At 35.2% G+C, this 18,643-nt stretch overlaps 1 protein-coding gene and 1 long non-coding RNA gene across 2 annotated transcripts in view; one reads left to right on the forward strand and one right to left on the reverse strand.

The window, feature by feature from the left end:
- The window catches only part of LOC129145654 (uncharacterized), a 92,434-nt gene extending 76,419 nt beyond the window's left edge, over positions 1-16,015 (reverse strand). Inside the window, exons 1-3 of the long non-coding RNA XR_008551542.1 lie at positions 15,833-16,015; positions 12,033-12,118; positions 1,177-1,287 (exon numbers count right to left, since the gene is read on the reverse strand). This is a non-coding gene — a long non-coding RNA (uncharacterized LOC129145654). The remainder of the gene's footprint in view (positions 1-1,176; positions 1,288-12,032; positions 12,119-15,832) is intronic.
- The window catches only part of NDST4 (N-deacetylase and N-sulfotransferase 4), a 309,699-nt gene that overhangs the window by 33,040 nt on the left and 258,016 nt on the right, over positions 1-18,643 (forward strand). The gene's annotated exons all lie outside the window — the stretch shown is intronic.

Here is an 18,643-nt window from a genome sequence, read left to right on the forward strand (position 1 = left end):
TCCCCTCTCCCTTTTTCTCTCACATATCTTTGGATAGAGTATTTATTTTAAGTGTACAAGCATACCTTATATTAATGTACTTTGCAGACACTGTCTATTTTTGGGGGGGAATTAAGGTTGTGGCAACCCTGCATGGAGCAGGTCTATTGTACCTTTTTTTTTTCCAATTGTGAAGCTCGTTTCAAGTCCCTGTCTTACACCTTAGTAATTCTCATTTCATTTTTTTCAGTATTATTCCTATTTGTTATGGTGATCCATGATCAGTGATCTTTAATGTTATTTTGTAACCCTCCACCAGTTGCTGAAGGCTCAGATGATGGTTAAAATTTTTTAGCAATAAAGTATTTTTAAATGCAGGTATGCCAGAAGAGGTGTAATCAATTCTTCAAAACTTGAGGATACTGTATTTTTAGTTAATATGTGAGTTTCTCCAAGCCAAACTAATACCTGTGGGGGATATGTGACTGGACTTAGGACTTTGTAATGTTTTATAGTATACCTCACTATATGCACATTTTCTTGAGGTTGGTCAAAGAAATAGTGTGATTCTAACTCACTGTGAGCAATTTATCCTAGCACAGGAGTCTTAATTGCTAGGGGTCAAGCACACTAAGAAGTTGTAAGATCTTGACCTGCACCCACTAATATTGTAGCTATGGACTCATGATTCCTATTAGCAATGTATCTATTCTTTATTTTTTTTTTTTTTTTTCAAGTTTTTTTAAAAATTTCCATAGTGGTAGATACTCCAATGGCTTTTAATAGTCCAACTTGTTAGTATTTAGATTTTGAAACACTTTGGATCAAATTTCTGTCCTATCTGATTTCCAAAGTCCCTTAGCAGATTATGCTGTGACAATAAGCAGTTGTCATCTTGAGATTTCAGATTTTGCAGGGAGGAAGATGGGAACATATATTTCCCCTGGTTGAAACAATCCTTCCTAATTCAACCAGACTTAATGTTTCCAGCTGTTCCCCAAACCTGTTAAGACCTTCTGAAGGCACTACCTTGCAGGTAAGTTCAGCTACAACCACAAATATGGTGACCCATTAAGTCTCACCACAAAAAATTGGGAGTTCCCCACAGCCCAATTTTCCACCTTGAAGTATCAGGACAAAGTACTTTGAAAAGCTCAAAACACAACACAAGTAGACTTTGATCAGAATAAAACTTACCTGAGGTCCTGGAGAACAGCTGAAGAGGCAGCAAACTGAAATGACTCCTGTTTCTGGGTGCCATCCTGTAATCTTGAGCAGTTGTCTTTGGGTCCCATCTTGTCTCCAAAACTGTCAAATGACAAAACTAAAACTATTTAGTAACAAGTTTTGACTTTTTTTAAATCAAGGACAAACAACTGAGGGATTAGGAAAGTATAACCCCTCACAAACTTTGGTGAATTCTTCCTAAGATCAAGGATTTCCTTATCAGGATAGACAGTCCTATCTTCTAGGGTAAGGTAAGCAAGCCAACGCTGAACTGGAGGGTGATGACTGGTGTTTTTTAGATGTTCTTGACAATAAGTTTCTTCCTAAGTGCAGGCTGATTTAGGTTGAGCTTTGTGACCTGGGCTAGACTAATCAGATCACCCCCATCTTGCGGGATCCACTCTGATTTACCTTTATCAGTTTTAAGAAGTGATAAAGGAATGAACAATTTGAATATAGACTTTTACGAAATCTCCTATGTTCAGCTCTCAATCCCTGATTCATCCATGACATAAGATTCCAGGAACCATGGAAATAATTCTTCATATCAACCATTTCCCCTGAGGCACTGTCATAAATCAGCTAAGGGCAGAGCCATGATCACCACTGCTGTGGTTTCTTCTTGTTTTATTTTGTCCTAATGAGGTTTCTATATTCTGAATTCATATTTTAATGGGTTTTCATAAGAAAAGGAAATAAATGTTAATGATCGATCCTACATGTCTAACCTGAAACTTCAAATAAGTGAACCAGAAGGACGTAATCCTTTAAAATATATATTGGTTTTGTAATATTTTGAATATAAATGATCAATACAAATTGGTATAAATGGGTCAACATTAATTTTATGCATAACTCACAATAATCATTGATTCAACTAGTGTGAATCAATCAATAACCCTATACAGGCCAAGCAAACTTTCTCTTGCATGAAGTTTAGAATTGAGTCCATCTTTTATCAAAATCTATTAGCAAATTTGGGAAAGAACCACATCATGAGGTTTGAAATGACTCATTTTTTTTTCTTTTACCATATTGTTGTTAAGAAGTATTTGTTTTCATATTATTTAGTGTTTCTCCTAGAAATAAAAAGATATATATATATACAATTAATTAATGCTCAGTTTAGCTGATTCCATTTCATTGAAAATTTAAACTTATGCATTATACTTTAAAATTTAATTTAAAAATAAAATTCAGCTACATACTAAGGATAGGTTAATATTTCACAAGTATATGTTTTTAAAAATTACGTTGTCTTAAAAACTTTTTTTACAAATCATTGAAACCATATTTTGACTGAAAGCAAATAAGCTTAGACTTCAAAGGATTTACTTCGGAAGTTAAAAGGTCCACTTAGGAAGTAAAAACCCACAATGCTTTAATGGAATTTAAACATAGCAAAACCTCTTCTCCTCCAAACTATCATTAACTGGTATGAGGCTTTTTTGATGAAGCTTAAAAGACTTCAATAAATTCCCACAAGCAATTTAAATGAAAGAAAAAGTGGTCATCTGAATTTTAGAGCATTATTTTCTTGTTTAATTTCATATAATAATGCTCAATTATTTTTACAAAATTTGTTGTTTGCTGTAACTTGACACAAAATAAAAAACAATGATGTTATTTATTTAATACTAACAGTCAATAAGGAGTGAAACAGGAAAAGCAGAATATGAAACTTTAAAAATATATGCCTGGAATTCACTTCAAAATAATTTTTTTCTGATTATTATAATCAGGAGTGTCTTCCAAACCATAAATATCAGTTTCTAAAAATCACTTTGTGGGAGTATTTTCAGTCGTGAGACTTACAGACTTTTTGAGGGAAAATTAAGTAAAACAGAACCATGTGCCTACACTAAGATAAACACACACATAAATACAAAAAGTTTCGTGAAATGCAGGCAAGATGGTGTCAGTGTGCAGATACTGGGCTGACTTCCTCCAGATACTTAGAGTGAAACTGCTATAAAACAAAGACAACCACCACATTACACACTAGGAGCACTGGTCCAGCAGGCAGGGGTAGGGGAAACTTTTAGGAAACTGTGTTTAGAGTGATAACAGAACGGTAAAAGCCACAAGAGGGAGAGACAGATACTTTTCAGAGCCCATTAAAGCTACTGACTTCAGAGCAGCTCCTGAGACTCAGCACTCCACTGGGTAAGGGTAGGCACAGCCTGCATGCAGGAAGGAATTGCTCTGTTGGACATCAAGTTATTTAAGCACTCCACTTCTTTAACTTTCATCACCACTTTTTATTTTTTATGCATAGGAAATTTGTTTTTTTAAAAGAAAATGCAAAGAAGAAAGTTATAATTTTTCATACTCCCCACTCCCCAAACAAAATGTCATTATTTTGTTAGTATGTTGTCACAGTGTCACTTATTTAAGATTCTATTGTTTTGATCAGGATTTATTATTTCATCTCAAATTAGTTTTCCATATACACATGAGTGTATTTCTATGATCTAGGTCTATATAGAAACTCTCTTCAGTCCCTTTTTCCTATGTATCTTGCGGATGTCAAATCTTCCCTGTGTTAGTCAGTCTAAGTTTAGAGTATATTTATAGTATAGTTTTGAATACCTGAAAATACCAGTTTGTGCACATTGCTCTTTTTTCTAGAATGCTTTTGGTCATTCTTGGTCTTTTTTAGTGCAAATTTTGGAATCAAAGTGTTGAATTCAATGTAAAATTCAATGAAACAAACTATATTGAGTCTTAATTAGTCTATCAATTTAAGTATATAACTTGTTAACCTGTATAATCCTTGGACTTGTTTTATTTCTTTAATATCTTATAGCAAACTTCTATAATTTTCTTCATACAAATTTTACACATTTTAAAGATGATTTATTTCTACTTTTGCTATTGTAAATGGTCATTTTTCATTTTATCTTACTAAGCATTGTGCTAACTCTTTGTTCCTAGATTATAGAAAGGCAACTGACTTTTTTTTTATTTTGAATCTTGCTAAATTCTCTCTTTAGCTTATTAATTTATAAACAGATTTTATGGACTATTCTCCGCAGATAAACATATCATATAAATAATAAATGCTCCTTTCCATTCCTTCATCTACCTAGCTTTGTTCTTTGCTTGCTTGCACTGGTAACTGTCTAATTATTATGGTTAATTAGGAGTAGAGAAAGTGGACATCCTTGTATTGCTCCTGACATTAAAAAGTAATGCTTGCAATTTTTTCAGCAAACAAATGGAATATTTGCTAATTCTTTTTGTTAATGTATTGTACTCAGTTAAAAAGGACTTACCATTTCTGTTTTGCTAAAAAATTTACAAAGAATAAATTTGGTTGTACATTTTCCATCATTTAGCAAGATGATAGTGAACCTTATTTTTTTTCATATGTATGTTAGAATACATTAATCATTCATAGAACGTCTATCACCCCAAGCAAAAGTCATCTTTCGCCCCAAGTGAAAAAGAAAAAAGAATTATTCTCTCCAAACGTTACTAAGATTTGCAAGCTTTCCTTGTTGTATACTGAAATTTAATTTTCATTAAGTTATTAGGGAATTGTTTTATTTAGGGTTTCTAATTCAGTTCTGCATCTTGGGGAGAACAGCAGCTTTATCTTCTGTTCTTCATGCTATTGCAGTGATTAAAGATAACTTCAAGTCCCGGGGTTTGTCAGAAAGAGGCTGAAAACTAGCTTAGGTGTTCACTTTCTTATCAAGCTTTCTGGTTCAAATTTATTTTTAATCAAGTCTATTTATCTCTTTGATAAATTTCAACAATGCACTAAAAAGATTTTTAACTCTTTTATTTAGCACATAGCCCTGATTTTGTTTTAATCAAAAGATCTCCAATCTGTCCTGTGCCCAATGTGGAACAACATTGACCAAAATGCATTCATATCTGGTTTTTACTACAGAAATTTTTATCACTGAAACTCTTAGCATCAAATTTTTTAGCAGATATAACAAACTATTCTAGTTCTTATTTTAATTGCTGCAAAATTCCCAATTTGGCCACTTTCTCCTTCTTGAAGCACTTTATTTATATTTAAAGATAAAGCCCTGTTTTCTCTTATACTTTTGCTGTTCCTGATCAGACTCTTTCAGGCACTGTTAGAGAGGCTGGATTTTGAGGTTAGACCCTTGAGGATTATCTTTTCACAGTTTATCCCTAAGTCAGCACAATAGTCTCAAAGATTTAATATTCTGGAGGTTAGTAATGGTAGCAATGGATTTCAATTTGCACTTCCCTGTGGTTAATGAGTTGAGAACTTTTCATATGTTGATTGCCCATTGGATCCCCTCTTTGTAATGCCCATGGAATCTTTCCTTAACAATCAACTGCATTCTACATTTTTTTGTTTTGGCAACTTAGATATCATGTAGTGTCTATATAAATCTCTGTCAGTGTGAATATTGCACATATATTCTCCCAGTCTATGTGTTACTTATTCATTTCCTCAATGATTTCTTTTGATAAACAGGTCTTAAAGTAGTGCCACTTTATTTTTTTCTTTTTTTAGCACTTTTATTATCTAGTTAAAAACAAGCTCTGCTTATGCCAAGGATACTTATGATCTCTTCTGGAAGATCTATTTTTCTGCCTTTCAAGTTTACATTTGTTTTCCATTTGGAACCAACTGATTAATTTATCGTTAAGTATAAGATTTGTGTTTCTTTCATGTATATCCAGTTGGCCCATGAGTATTACTAAAAAGACCATGCTTTCTTATTTTCACCACAGGATAAATTAGCTATATCAGGACAGTCTACATTTTTAAATCTGTTTCTCATTGTTTTATTATTTCCACTTGTCCAGACTTCTAAACCTATGCCAAAACACACTTTTCATCATTGTCGTTAATGTGTATCTTGTTTAAGATAACATAAGTCTTCAGCTTTATTATTTTCTTTAAGTTTGCTAATTAGTTTTTGCTATTTATTTTTTCTTATTGAGATATAATTTGTATATGCTAAAATGAAAAGATCTTTTGATTTTGGTGAATTTTAACAATTGTACACATCCATTTCAGAATAACCCAAAACAAGATCATTTACTAGAATATTGGCATTATATTGCCAATAACTTCTGATTTTGAGACAAATGCCAGGTGTCAAATCAAAACTCCTTCAGAAGATATTTATAAAATAAAAGGGCTCTTTATAAACTATATCAACTATAATTTCTTAGTCATATCAAATTTTCAAATATTTGATATTTTAAAAATATACCTCCTGCCCTTAGAAGTCAAATTCTAGAGCATTAGAGCCAAAAACATACTATACAACACACTCAGTTTTTCTCAAGCTCTGTTCTACTGTTGCTGAAAATATTTTTAAACATATCTGTCATGATTCCATCATACATGAGCTAGGAGAGACAAATTTCTGAAAACACTGAAAAGTATTAATTACTATAAACATATATCAACAATTCATCTAACCTTTTCATCTATAAAAGTCAAGTGACACTCAAGAGGTTTCTACATGCAAGCTGAGTGGCCTTTGTCACTTATGGCCATTACTAAATATTGTTCTGTCTGTTCTCTTTCTCCATTCAGCAGAAACCAAATTAAAGATTGTTCTTTTTTTTTTTTTCTTATTTCTTATGACCCTCTTAGTATTTTTCTATTTTTTAGTCTTTTATTTATTTTCTATCATTTCACTTTTCATGCAGATTTTTGGTTTTTGGTTTTTGGTTTTTTTTTTGCTGTATCAAATATGTTATATCCATAATTTTGTTTCTTGGTTTTTACATTTTTAAACAGTAAAGTTTATTTTAGATTAGTTCTTTTATTTTTGTATATTCCAGTTCTTGGGTGAAATTATTCTTTATATCAATTTTTTCAACTTAAATTACACTTACTTTACAGTATATCCTTAGTAAATTCAATGCCTAGTTCTTTCCTGGGTTATATTTTATTTTCCAGTGCTTTGCTGGGTATTATTTTGATTGTGGAACATTTTGCATTAATAATTATAGGAACTCCAACTAACTTTTTTTATTTTGCTTCAGAGTATTCACTTTCCCTTATGTTGAATAGCTAGTGACTCAGAATACTTTGATCCATTCCACACTTAAGCTACTTGCCATGTCTTCCAATATTTGTTTGCAAATTTCTTCAATATCTTAAGATTGTCACACATGATATAAGTTATTTAGGCAGCATTCTCTTTAGCTTTTTGGCATTTATCTATGTGTAGTTTAAAAATCCAACAAATGTACCAAAGGCAAATGATCACAAGATTTTGCTTTAACTTTTCTATGCTTTAATTTTCCTAAGATTTTGGTCTCTCAAATTTGACTATCATTATAGCTCTAAACTCTACTTTTTCCACAGAATTATAAAGTTATTTAAAGCTCTGCTCATTTTCCATCCTCTTAAAAGCAGCTGTGTTTGACCTCACAGCCTTTCTGGCCTCCTTAAGAAATGGCAAATGTACTACAGTTAAAGCAGTTTGCAGAACATCAATTCACCTCTCCTTCCTTGGTATCCTCAAATCCTGACTGGCAGAGGCAGATTTTTCTTTCGCAAAGATTGTACTTATTTTGCTGCAAGCTGCTACCTTATATTCAGAAGTAGAAATTTCCTCTATGACCTTTTAAGAATATTGCTTTTGACTTCTTGTTGACCAAGAAGTGGGATAGGAGTAAAAAAAAAAAAAAAATTAAGTTGTTAAGTACAACTTTGCTGTCTATTAAGTACAACTATTGCTTTATTGTCAATAAAATGAGTAAAAGTTCAGAACTCTGTGTGGCTAGCTATACCTCCTTCTTGCTTCTTGTTCCCCACCCACTTGCTTCTTGACCATGTTCTAGATAGTGGAGACTGACATACAAAAAGTTACTTGTTAATTCAACTTATACAATGATTGAATAGGAATCATAATCATCAGGGAGCTAAAGCACACTTGAAAATAATACCTCCAAACACAGTACAAAATAAAAAGTTTTGAAACTATGTAGAAAAAATGATTATTGCTTATTTTATTATTTTTAAATTACAATAAAATTAGCAACTTTATTGTAGAATATCAAATTATTTTATACTTGTCGAATTCTAACTTTTCAATTAATACCCCTTACCAGTGCCACATTCATTAGAACACACACAGTAAATGGTATCAGAGGAATTGGGGGTCCTGTATTGTCGGGGGCACAACAGTTCCCTTATTTTGTGGAATTCAGCAGATTCACTTGGCTGTTTCTTGACATGTGTGATTAATCACCAGGAGTCACTTTATTCTCAGCATCTTCCTCACCTGTATTGCTCAGGCTCTGCTCTCTGGCTGCCACACTGCATCCCTCAGAAGAATTGCAATATGCCTTTATATTTAAATTCAGTCCTCGTGATCAGCCTGAAACTGTCATACAACTGCCATCTGCATCTAATAATAGGCAAGCCTGAATGAGCTCAAGAATGCCTACTGTATACTCGGTGCACAAGCCATTGTGCGAAAATGCTGACTTGTTTCCTGCAGCCTGCAGTGACACTCACCCTTGTTTCTTTTGATGCACACTTTCTTTGTTACCATTTTCTTAAACTCAGTATTGGCCTAGTTGTGTTGCATTCTTGACTTACTTCATTACTTCAAATGGCAAAATCACCAAATTTCAAAACAAACACCTACCTTCAGATTCATGTAGCTAAAAATCACATAAACCAGAGTAGACACAAGACAGGTAGAGTGAAATCAAAAGGAGCTAATTTTAAATGATATCTTAGAACTTCGTATTTCCTGGATTTAAAATTAGTTGGTCTTAGGAAAATTTCAGGAAGCAGGAAAAATGCTTCTTGTTAGTAGAATGCAATCAATGCTTTTCAAAATATTTTTATTTATGACAGCTTAAGTGAATGGTAATGGGTGTTCACACTCTATGTTATAGCAGTGCTTTGTATCTGGCACAGACACCCTTCTTTAATTCCAAATGGAAACAAAATGCTTTCTTTCCAATATGCTCATAACTGTCCAAGCATGAAAACAGACTTTCTCCATTTTTACATCTGAAAATGACACTTGATATCATCAAGGGTAATCATTTCACTTTTTTTTTTTAATATTTAGTTCAAAAGAAGGGCTAAATAGCCTCCATGTTTTTCATGTACTTACTTTTCATAAGCTTTTGAAACTAACTTTCACACACTCATTCACTCGTGTACATTTCTTGCTACATATCTAGGACCAAGTCAGAGTAAGTGATGAACATAATGGCATGTCCTCCAAGATGATGTATCACCCACAAATAATGATGTAGCCCGTCTCTCTCCTACCCTCTCACTTACTCTGAATTCTACAATACAATTTCCTCTTCTAACTCCTATTTCTCTGCACGCTCAGCATGGGAGTTGAGTAAAGCAAGATTTTTCCTACCCTGTATTCACAGAAGCACAAAATCAGATTATTCTCAGGAAGAAGACAAAAAGTTCATAGTGTTAAATTAGCTGCATTAAATACTCTGAATAGCCTCAAATATAGTGTTCCACAGTCTATTTGAGTGTGGAAGTCTTTTTTTCCTATCCTTTCCCCTTCAGTTCTGATCATAGAAAGCTTAGGTTACACCCTTTTTTACATTAATAAGAATAAAGTAGCCACTGCTATGCACGTTTGTATAGATGCCCTTTCTTTCAGGTGCATTTCATTTATTTTTTATGTATTTATTTATTCATTTACATAACTCATTCATTCATTTTAATTTAGTCATTCATTCGACCATTAGTGATTTTTTTACCATAAACATTAATTTTTAACTGTGAACATAAAAAATAAAATAGCCAGTGATGAAGTTTAGGGATTGATATACAAACAAATTATTAATAATTTTACTTATATTCTAGTAGCCCAATCTTACATAATTAGCTGTTTGGCATGTCAATGAATTTTATTTTATTTTATTTTATTTTATTTATTGATTTAATTTTTATTTATACAAGAACCGGGGTACAGGCCAGAGGCACAGAAGGGGTGAGAGGATTCACCAGAGACAGAGCGGGGAACAGAACAGGCAGACTGACTGAACTATACTGCTGAGGGGAGCAGCAGGCAAGTCAGGAGAGGCCTGCTTGCACCTAAATAAATAAATCTTAAAAAAAAAAAAAAAGCTAACAAATGCATTCAAAAGGAAATCTTGTCCTTTCCAACAGAATGAGTTTTCTAGAGGAAAAGCATTCCTAAGGAAAGGACTGAACATATGGTTGTTTTCTATTTCCTGCCTTGGTTTTTACCCTCCTACTCTCTCAGTAGAATTTAGTGGGCTGCTGTAGTGCAAAAGGGAATGGGGAATAAAAGAGAAAAGGGAAGCAATTTTCTTACTTCACAGTTTATTGGTGCTATTGACATTGAATTTCTCTGTACTTTGCAGGTCTTTAAAACTAACTCTTCAAGGACATTCATGAGTTTTCACCTGACCAGTTATATTTTCCCATCAGCTCCTGATTTTGTGATTTCAATTCACTAAGTCTTTTTCTGCTGAAATCCCCTTCTTAACCTTCCTCCTGTTACTTTTAGGCAAAATTGCCATGACTTGGCTTCGGTGTTTCTCATCTGCTATGTGATAATTGCTCCTGCATGTTCTGATAAACTCAAATTCAAGATAATCCTTGAAATTTTGTAATTCAAACTTATTTCTCCAGGTGTGAGTCTGGTACGCATATCTATGTGTATAGGAAATTGCAACAAGTTAAAGTATTCGTAAAGCTCCTTTTTCATGTATTACTGTGAGAAGAAGCTCTCACTCCAACTTCAAAGATGTTTTTTAGTTGTTTCAACCTCTTTTTTAAACTACAGGATATGGCACCTCTTCAGAGAGAGAGCTATTTAGTCCATTCTCTAATTTTGGACTATATAATTCTTAGCACTTACTAGAGAGAGAGGAACGGGTTCTTGTATGAATCTGAGTCTTATTTCAATAGTTCTGTTAACTTGTATGAGTTCTGTAGTGGTGTATGAGGGGGCATTCATTGGATTCTTTACATTTTAAGATGCCTTAAAATGTCCTTCATGTCCTTCAAAAAGTAGTATTTTAGTGTGTTTCACTCAAACATAGTTTCCAGAAAAGAGAGCTATTACAAATGGTATTTATGTCTACAGAACTGAGGGTACCAGAAAGATGGAGCTCAGAATGGGAGAAAGGTATATATGAGGAGGTGATTCAATGGACTACAGTGAAGATAGTAGGTACCATGGTGGTGTGTGTTGTGATAACATACATTAATAGATGTTACAAATCACATAAATGCTCTCAATAAATTTTATCATAATAAACAATTTTCAAAATAGTATTTCTCTATCAATTGATTTTTGAGAGCTCCATATTCTTATTTGAATGATCTTCTATTTCTGTGTTGAGGAAGAGAAATTTCTAAGAAAATACTGTCATGAATATCTATTTAAAATGTTATCAGTACTGTCATACGACATAAAAATAGCCTAAGTCAATAATACTAACGTAGAAAAGAAGTTTTTAATTCTTCTAGATTTTGGCTGAGCAGACGGATCTAGCTGTGACGTGTTGAACTGATATACAATCAGAGAAAGTAGCAAATGCAAATAATAAAAGAAGTTCAGGAATCTCTTGTACTGTATGTTATATAATAACTAAAAGACAAAAGTCTTTCAGGAGCATATTAGGAGGAATTTGTGAGTTGTTTATTTAATTAGATTTTGTGTATTTTATGTACCTTTTTTATTTTTTAAACATCCTTGTTTATTGTTTCACAATATAGGATTTCTACCTTTAGGTGCAGTCACTATAGATTTCCTACCACCAAGGTACCCACAGTCCTCCACCACATTCACTGACACTCTCCTCCCCCTTGTTTTTCAAAGAAAATTTTCATTTACCTATTTCTTGATTCCTTGGTCTGGGCTGCTTTACTATTTTCAAGATGCATAAATCAGTACTTTGACCATCCTCTCCCAATGGAAACCTACCAATGCAAATAAAATCTGATTAGACTTTGTAGCAAACATCTTTTATAACACGTGTTCTCACAATAATCGTCACAGCCACCTTTTTTTCATTGTCTGCTTGATTTGATACATTACTCACAGCAGAATTCCACAATACTTACCTTATCTTATTCAACTTCATTTGTCCTCACTTCAGTATCTAATTCCACAGTTCTCTCACAGATATTAGCAAATGCTCTTTTTTTTTCCCCTTGTAGTCCTTTCATTAAAATGAGGAAAAAGGACCTATAACCTAGTGACCTGAGATTAAGTGCGAGACTGGGGAAAAAGAGCTAATGGCAAAAGATGACTTCAGTCCTTCGTAGGCAATGTGTTAGCGGGTGGTTTCTACCATGAACCTCGAAACTTTATCAAATTGTGCTTAGTATTGGATGTGCCGTTCGTTCACTAAACATTGATCACCTCCTCATTGTTCTAGACGTGTGCACACGCACCCATTTTAAGGATAGAGCTTTGGGAAGTATGATGAAGGGATGAGGGAATGGAAAATATTCTTCAAGGAAAACCAAATCAAAACAAGAAGTTAGTTGGGCCTCCTTGGTGGCACAGGCAGTTGAGTGCAGTGCTGTGAAGCTGTCTGCCACCTCTGCAGTGCAGATTTGATCCAGTCCTGCGGGGAGATACCCACATGGTGCAGCAGACCTCTCCTGTCTCGCCTGCTGCTCCCCTCAGCAGTGTATTCCTTCAGTCTGCCTGTTCTGTTCCCCACTCTCTCTGGTGAATCCTCTCACCCTCCCACACATCTGGCCTGTACCCCAGTTCTTGTATAAATAAACAAATAAATAAATCTTTTTTTAAAAAAAAACAAGAATTTAGTCAAATAAATAATTAAAATAAAATATAAAAAGTAACAAAGCAAATAAGAAATGTGTGCTTTAGAAGCACAACAGATGGGAAAATGAACAAAATCATCAAGGGCCACTGGGATGTGTCAGCATCCATGGAATTCATTGAAGGAATGTGAGAAAGTCATTTGAGTGACCATTGTTCAAACCTGTTTTTATGATAAAGTGGTATTTCAGAAGTGTGAGAGTTCAGAACTCTGATCCTTATACTTGGCTATGAATCTACGTAAAATCAAAAAGTTATGAATTTCAAATCAGGGCATAAAACTTATAATGAAGAGTTATTGAGAAAAATCAACCTGTTGTGGGAACTCTAACATTTTAATGTTAAAAATGTGTGTTCTGTTAGGAAAAAATAAAGAGGAAATATTTAATACTCTCTAGTAATGCTTTCAAATCTGGGGGCTCATTGATAGCTGTGTAATAATGCAATAGTTTATGACTTCAGATAAGAAATACTAAACCCCAGTGTTTAATATTTACAATGTGTCATGTATTACATCAATTGCTCCTTACAATTTTATGAGACTTAAATTAATATTTTTATGTTACAGATAAGGGAGATGAAATGTGTAACATTTCTACATCGCTCTGATTCCAGTATTAACTTTTATTATACACTGTCTGTTTGCAGGATACATGCCATGAAGTTAAGATGGAAGATTTGTTAAAGGTGATTTCTTAGTGATTGGTGCTAATAATCATCTCATTTTACATCTTAATATATTTTCTGAAGGATATAGACTGTGAAATCTCAAATTTCAGGGTAACCTAAAATGTTTTGAAATCTGGTTATTAAGAACAAGGCAAGTAATTTTTCATAATTATAACCAAGTAACAGTTTCTCAAATATCACCCAGAAACAAAGACTGATTTCCGTCAGGTTAGGTCAGATGCTTGGAGACACAAGACAAAGGAGAGGTGGATGGGGAGAAATCAGGTTGTGTGGTAAGAGAATGTGGAATGTGTGTGTATTAGGCAGGGGAGAGACACTAGTTGAGGATTTGTGTGTGTGTGTGGGGTCGGGGGTGAGTGTTCTTCCTCTGGAATTTTCCTGGAAAACTTTGATGAGAGAAATTGATGGCTAAAGGAAATTTTTCTGTAGTATATATTGTATGCTGTTTAGAGCAATCTATAATAAAGATCTACAAAATTCCTTAGGGTTTTAAGATTGTCCTTATAACCATCATTTTTTAAAATAAGATTGTCCTATAACCATCATTTTTTAACTGTTATCTTTCAGATATTAGCCATTAGGATGACTAGTTTTATCTAGATCAAATGTGGTAATCTATCTACCATTCTATCTATCTATCTATCTATCTATCTATCTATCTATCTATCTATCTATCTATCTATCGAGAGAAAATCTGGGGTCTATAAACAAATACATTATGTTGGAACAACTCCAATGTAACACATCTGTAAAATGAACACTTGTAAAATTATATTAGAACAGAATTCTAGATAATAAAATAAAAATAATTTTTTTCATTTGTTTTGTAAGAAGATGAGAAAAGTTCAGCATCAATTTTAAAGACCAATGAAATGGCTTGCCTGAAAGCCATCAGAAACTTGTAGAAAGTTATCCTGTACTTTTATATAAATGGTTATGTGGTTTGATCACTGTGCATCAAGAAGGGTATAATGGAACCACAAATGAGCAATGAAAATAAACCAGCATATAAGGGAAGGAAGACTGTGTCAGGAAACAGAAAAATTAGGAGACGATTTAAAAAGAAGAATTAAAATGAAGGAGATGGAAAATTTGATTTTGAAATTAGGGCTGTGAAGCTAAGAAAAAGGTAACTTCACTAAGTCCCCAACTGCAGGCAGAGTTCTGAATGGCTATTGTGTTACTGGCTATTGTTTTATATCTCTCCTTCTTCCAGTAACTGAGCCTGGCAGCTGTTTCTTCTTGAGGTCAAAGTTCTCACCACCCATTTGTCAGTTCATGCTGTTTCAGGATGATAGGATTGGCTCAGACTCAGTTCTTTCCAGAATAATTCATGCAACTCAATTTGGCCCAATAGAAGTCAAAGGTCAGGAATTGCTAGAAATCTTGGAAAAGATTAATTCAGGGGCATCATTAATTCAGGGGTTAAAGACAGTGCTAGCAAGTACAGCCAGCCACTTGTCTGGTCCCTGGCCAGGGGGCTGACCCATATGGCACAGCAGACCTCTCCTGTCTCACCTGCTGCTCCCCTCAGCAGTGTATTTCAGTAGGTCTGCCTCTTTTGCTCCCCACTCTGTGGTGAATCTTCTCACCCCCACAATCTGGCCTACACCCCAGCTCTTGTATGCATAAATAAATATTCAAAAAAAAAAGATTAATTCACTTTTGCTGGGATGGGGAAGCAGGTCATAACGAATTCAATAATTCCCTGGACGGTGGCCTGTGTTGCCTTGAAGTCAATAAAGGAATATCCAGTTAGGTGGTGGGGAGAGAAAGAAGGAGCTGTTGAATTCAGCTGATAAAAGCCAGGTTTACCTCAGGGAATTTTAGTTCTATGAGCCAGTAAATTGTCTTCATTTGGCTTGAAATAACTGAGTAATTTTCTGTTACTTCTAAGGAGAATAACCCTGACTAACAAACGCACACTTGGAAACCCAAATAAAAAATCTATCAAATAGAAAGATACCTTGTAGGGGGTTCAATTTAACAGGGTAAGTAGAACATGGATAAACATCCTTCCTGACGAAGAGGCAACAGGAAACAAAACAGTTTTGAAAAATTGCCTGAATTTAGGGATAACATCATTATATATAGTTCTGCATCTTACAAGTCGAAAAAACACCATCGAGTAACAAGGAGAACAACCATACCCGCCACAGAATTTCAGTCAAGGCAGGTGTCCAAGCTTTCTGAAAGTCTGTGAGGGGCCACTTTGCTTTTAGGAAGCTCTGGCTCCGTGTTTTGGCCAGGTGAAGACATTTTACGACAAAAGTTGAAAAGCAAAAACCACGTCTGTGTGGAGTGTGTGGTCCGCGTGGGCTCTGAAGTGTCCACGTGGCTCTTACTGCGTCTGCGCGAGTTTTGTGCCGGACGCGAGTTTTGTGCGTCTGCGTGGACCTCAAGGCGCCTGCGCCAGTCTCACTGCGTCTGCGCGGGTCTCCTGCGCCCCACATAGGTTTTGCCCCAGCTCAAGCTCCGCCAAGCTCCTTCTCCAGGAGCTTCTCTCTGCACACTGGGTCTTTGTCATTGCATCCAGCTTTGACTCTGTGAGTTTTATGTTAGGTTTGACGGTTATTTGCTAGTTTATTCTTTAAGTCTGGGAGGGTTAAAACATTTTTTACTTGGAAGGGAAGGGTTATTGCTTCTTTGCTTCCACCATTTCCACTCAGGAGAGGCTTCATCCTGGTTCTAGCTGGGAGGGCAGGGAAACCTGTAATGCAGTTATTTCTGGCTTTGGTTAACTGTGTGTTTAGGTTTATTCCCCTGTTCATGAAAATATTTTTTTTTTCAACTCTATGAGGAGATGCAATATATTTTTTAAAGATTTATTTATTTGTGCATACAAGAACTGGAATACAGGCCAGAGGTGTGGGGGGCTATAGGGTAGGTGAAATGTATCAGACTTTTCTGCCCTCCCGCCATTAAGATAGATGAGGGAACCCTGTGGTCCTGAATGCATGCCTGATGGCAGGTACCTGGAGTGGGTACACCTGGGCTGAGAGACTGAGTTTATGAGGGTGGAGTCATGGGGATGCCAGCAGAAGCCAAGAATGAGCAGAAGCCAAGAGAAGAAGAAGAGAAGCAGAGAGAACGCCAGAGAGAGCCCAGATAGAGTGAGAATTTGCTGGAGGCTGGGAGGGCTGTCAGCCTCCCAGACCCCCAGCACCCCTCCCTACCATATGCCTGGTAAATCTATATCAAAGACCTGCAAAAACCACTGAGGACTCTGACTCCTCCTTTACCCGGTCTGCTGGATCAGAAAACCTGCTCAGTGTCTTTTCCTGCCCCTATAGGGGTGGTGAGAGGATTCACCAGAGACAGAGAGGGGAGCAGAACAGGCAGACTGATGAAATACACTGCTGAGGGGAGCAGTGGGCACGACATGAGAGGTCTGCTGTGCCATGTTGGTCACTCCCCCACCCCACCCCCGACCTCCCCCCCAGGCATCTAACTTTTTCTGCGGTGGCTGCAGATGGCTTTATAGTGCTGTGTCTTAACCCTTTGTGCCACCACTGAGGCCCAAGAGATGCAGTATTAATAGTCTGGTGCTGCACCTAAGGGGATGCATAGAATATTATACTGCTTGGTAATGTTTTTGAGAACTTCTTGAAGTAAAAGTGTGCAGCAAATTATGGATTATATCACAGTAAGATCTAAGTGTTTCGAGGATTCTTAAAGGTCACCTCAGCCATTTCTCAAGCCTTTACAGTTTAATGAACAAATGAGCATGTAGTTTCTACTTGAATTTTTTTTTTTTTTTTTTTTTTGGTCTTATTCCATCTGCATAAGGCAACTCTTGCCATGGAAGAATATTTTAATTGTATGGAAATAGTTCCCTGTATTGAAATGAAATGCGTCCCCTTTCAAATGAAAAGTATTCTGACTCATGTGTATTCTGAATAATACAGACTATTTTAATGAAGCATTCTATTTCCCTTTAAACTTCTTTAGCCCAAATATCCTCAATCTATTAAAGCACTTTTCATTTGTAGATGTCGATGACTTACTATGTGCCAAGTGCAGTGCTTGGCAGGAGATATAGGAATAAGCTGGGCAGAGAAAATTTCTCCTCTCGTAAAGTATATTCTCTAGATGGGGAATATATAGAGACAGGAATATCAAATAATGTATATTTTTATGAATTTATGTTTATCAATAAACAAGATGAAGAAGCATTGCTATTAGATACAGTGAGTGATCAAAGCATTCATCTTTTGGGGTGTGATATTTGAGCTAAAACCTATACAAAAGGATCCTCGTGAGACTATAGGAGAAATAACATTCCAGACAATCAGGCAAAGTAGCTCCAGCTCAGAATCACAAGGAAAAAACTGCTTTAGCTGTTGTGTGATTTCTAATTTTCTCTTATGTGGTAAAGTCTAGCATGCTTTCATTCTCAAAGTGTATGTGCTAGAGATACATATATTTTAAAGTAATTTTTTAATAAACTCAAGTATGTTAGAAATACGATTTCCTGTGTGTTGATGCTTCGGTTCAATTAGTGCAGTCTGAGATTACATTAGGCTTTTTAGCAGTCAAATTGCATTATTGATTTGTATTAATGAAGCATCATTTTCAGTACAATTTTTAAAAATCATTTTTACCATGAAATTGGTTTCAATAACATGGCTCTTTTTCCTTGCACTCTTGGGAATAACTAAACAAAGGCATTGGGGTTTTTGCAACAGAGTTGTATTAATTGTTGCAATTAACACCAAAGAACTAATTCAGTATTTGTGAGATGAATCTGGGAAATCTTTCCATTCTCACTCAGGGCGCACATAAACCCTTGGCTTAAATATTTGTTTGTCTTGAAGTTATAGTAAGTAGAGATGGGGCATATCAATAGGATTTATTGGCTTTGTGTCTTATTTATGCATACAAGAACAGGGCTACAGGCTAGAGATGTGGGGGTGGGTTTGAGAGGATTCACCAGAGACAGAGTGAGGAGCAAAACAGGC

The sequence above is a fragment of the Talpa occidentalis genome, unplaced genomic scaffold (assembly GCF_014898055.3).
Source record: "Talpa occidentalis isolate TD23 unplaced genomic scaffold, MPIMG_talOcc4v2.1 talOcc4.13, whole genome shotgun sequence".
Lineage (NCBI taxonomy): Eukaryota > Metazoa > Chordata > Mammalia > Eulipotyphla > Talpidae > Talpa > Talpa occidentalis.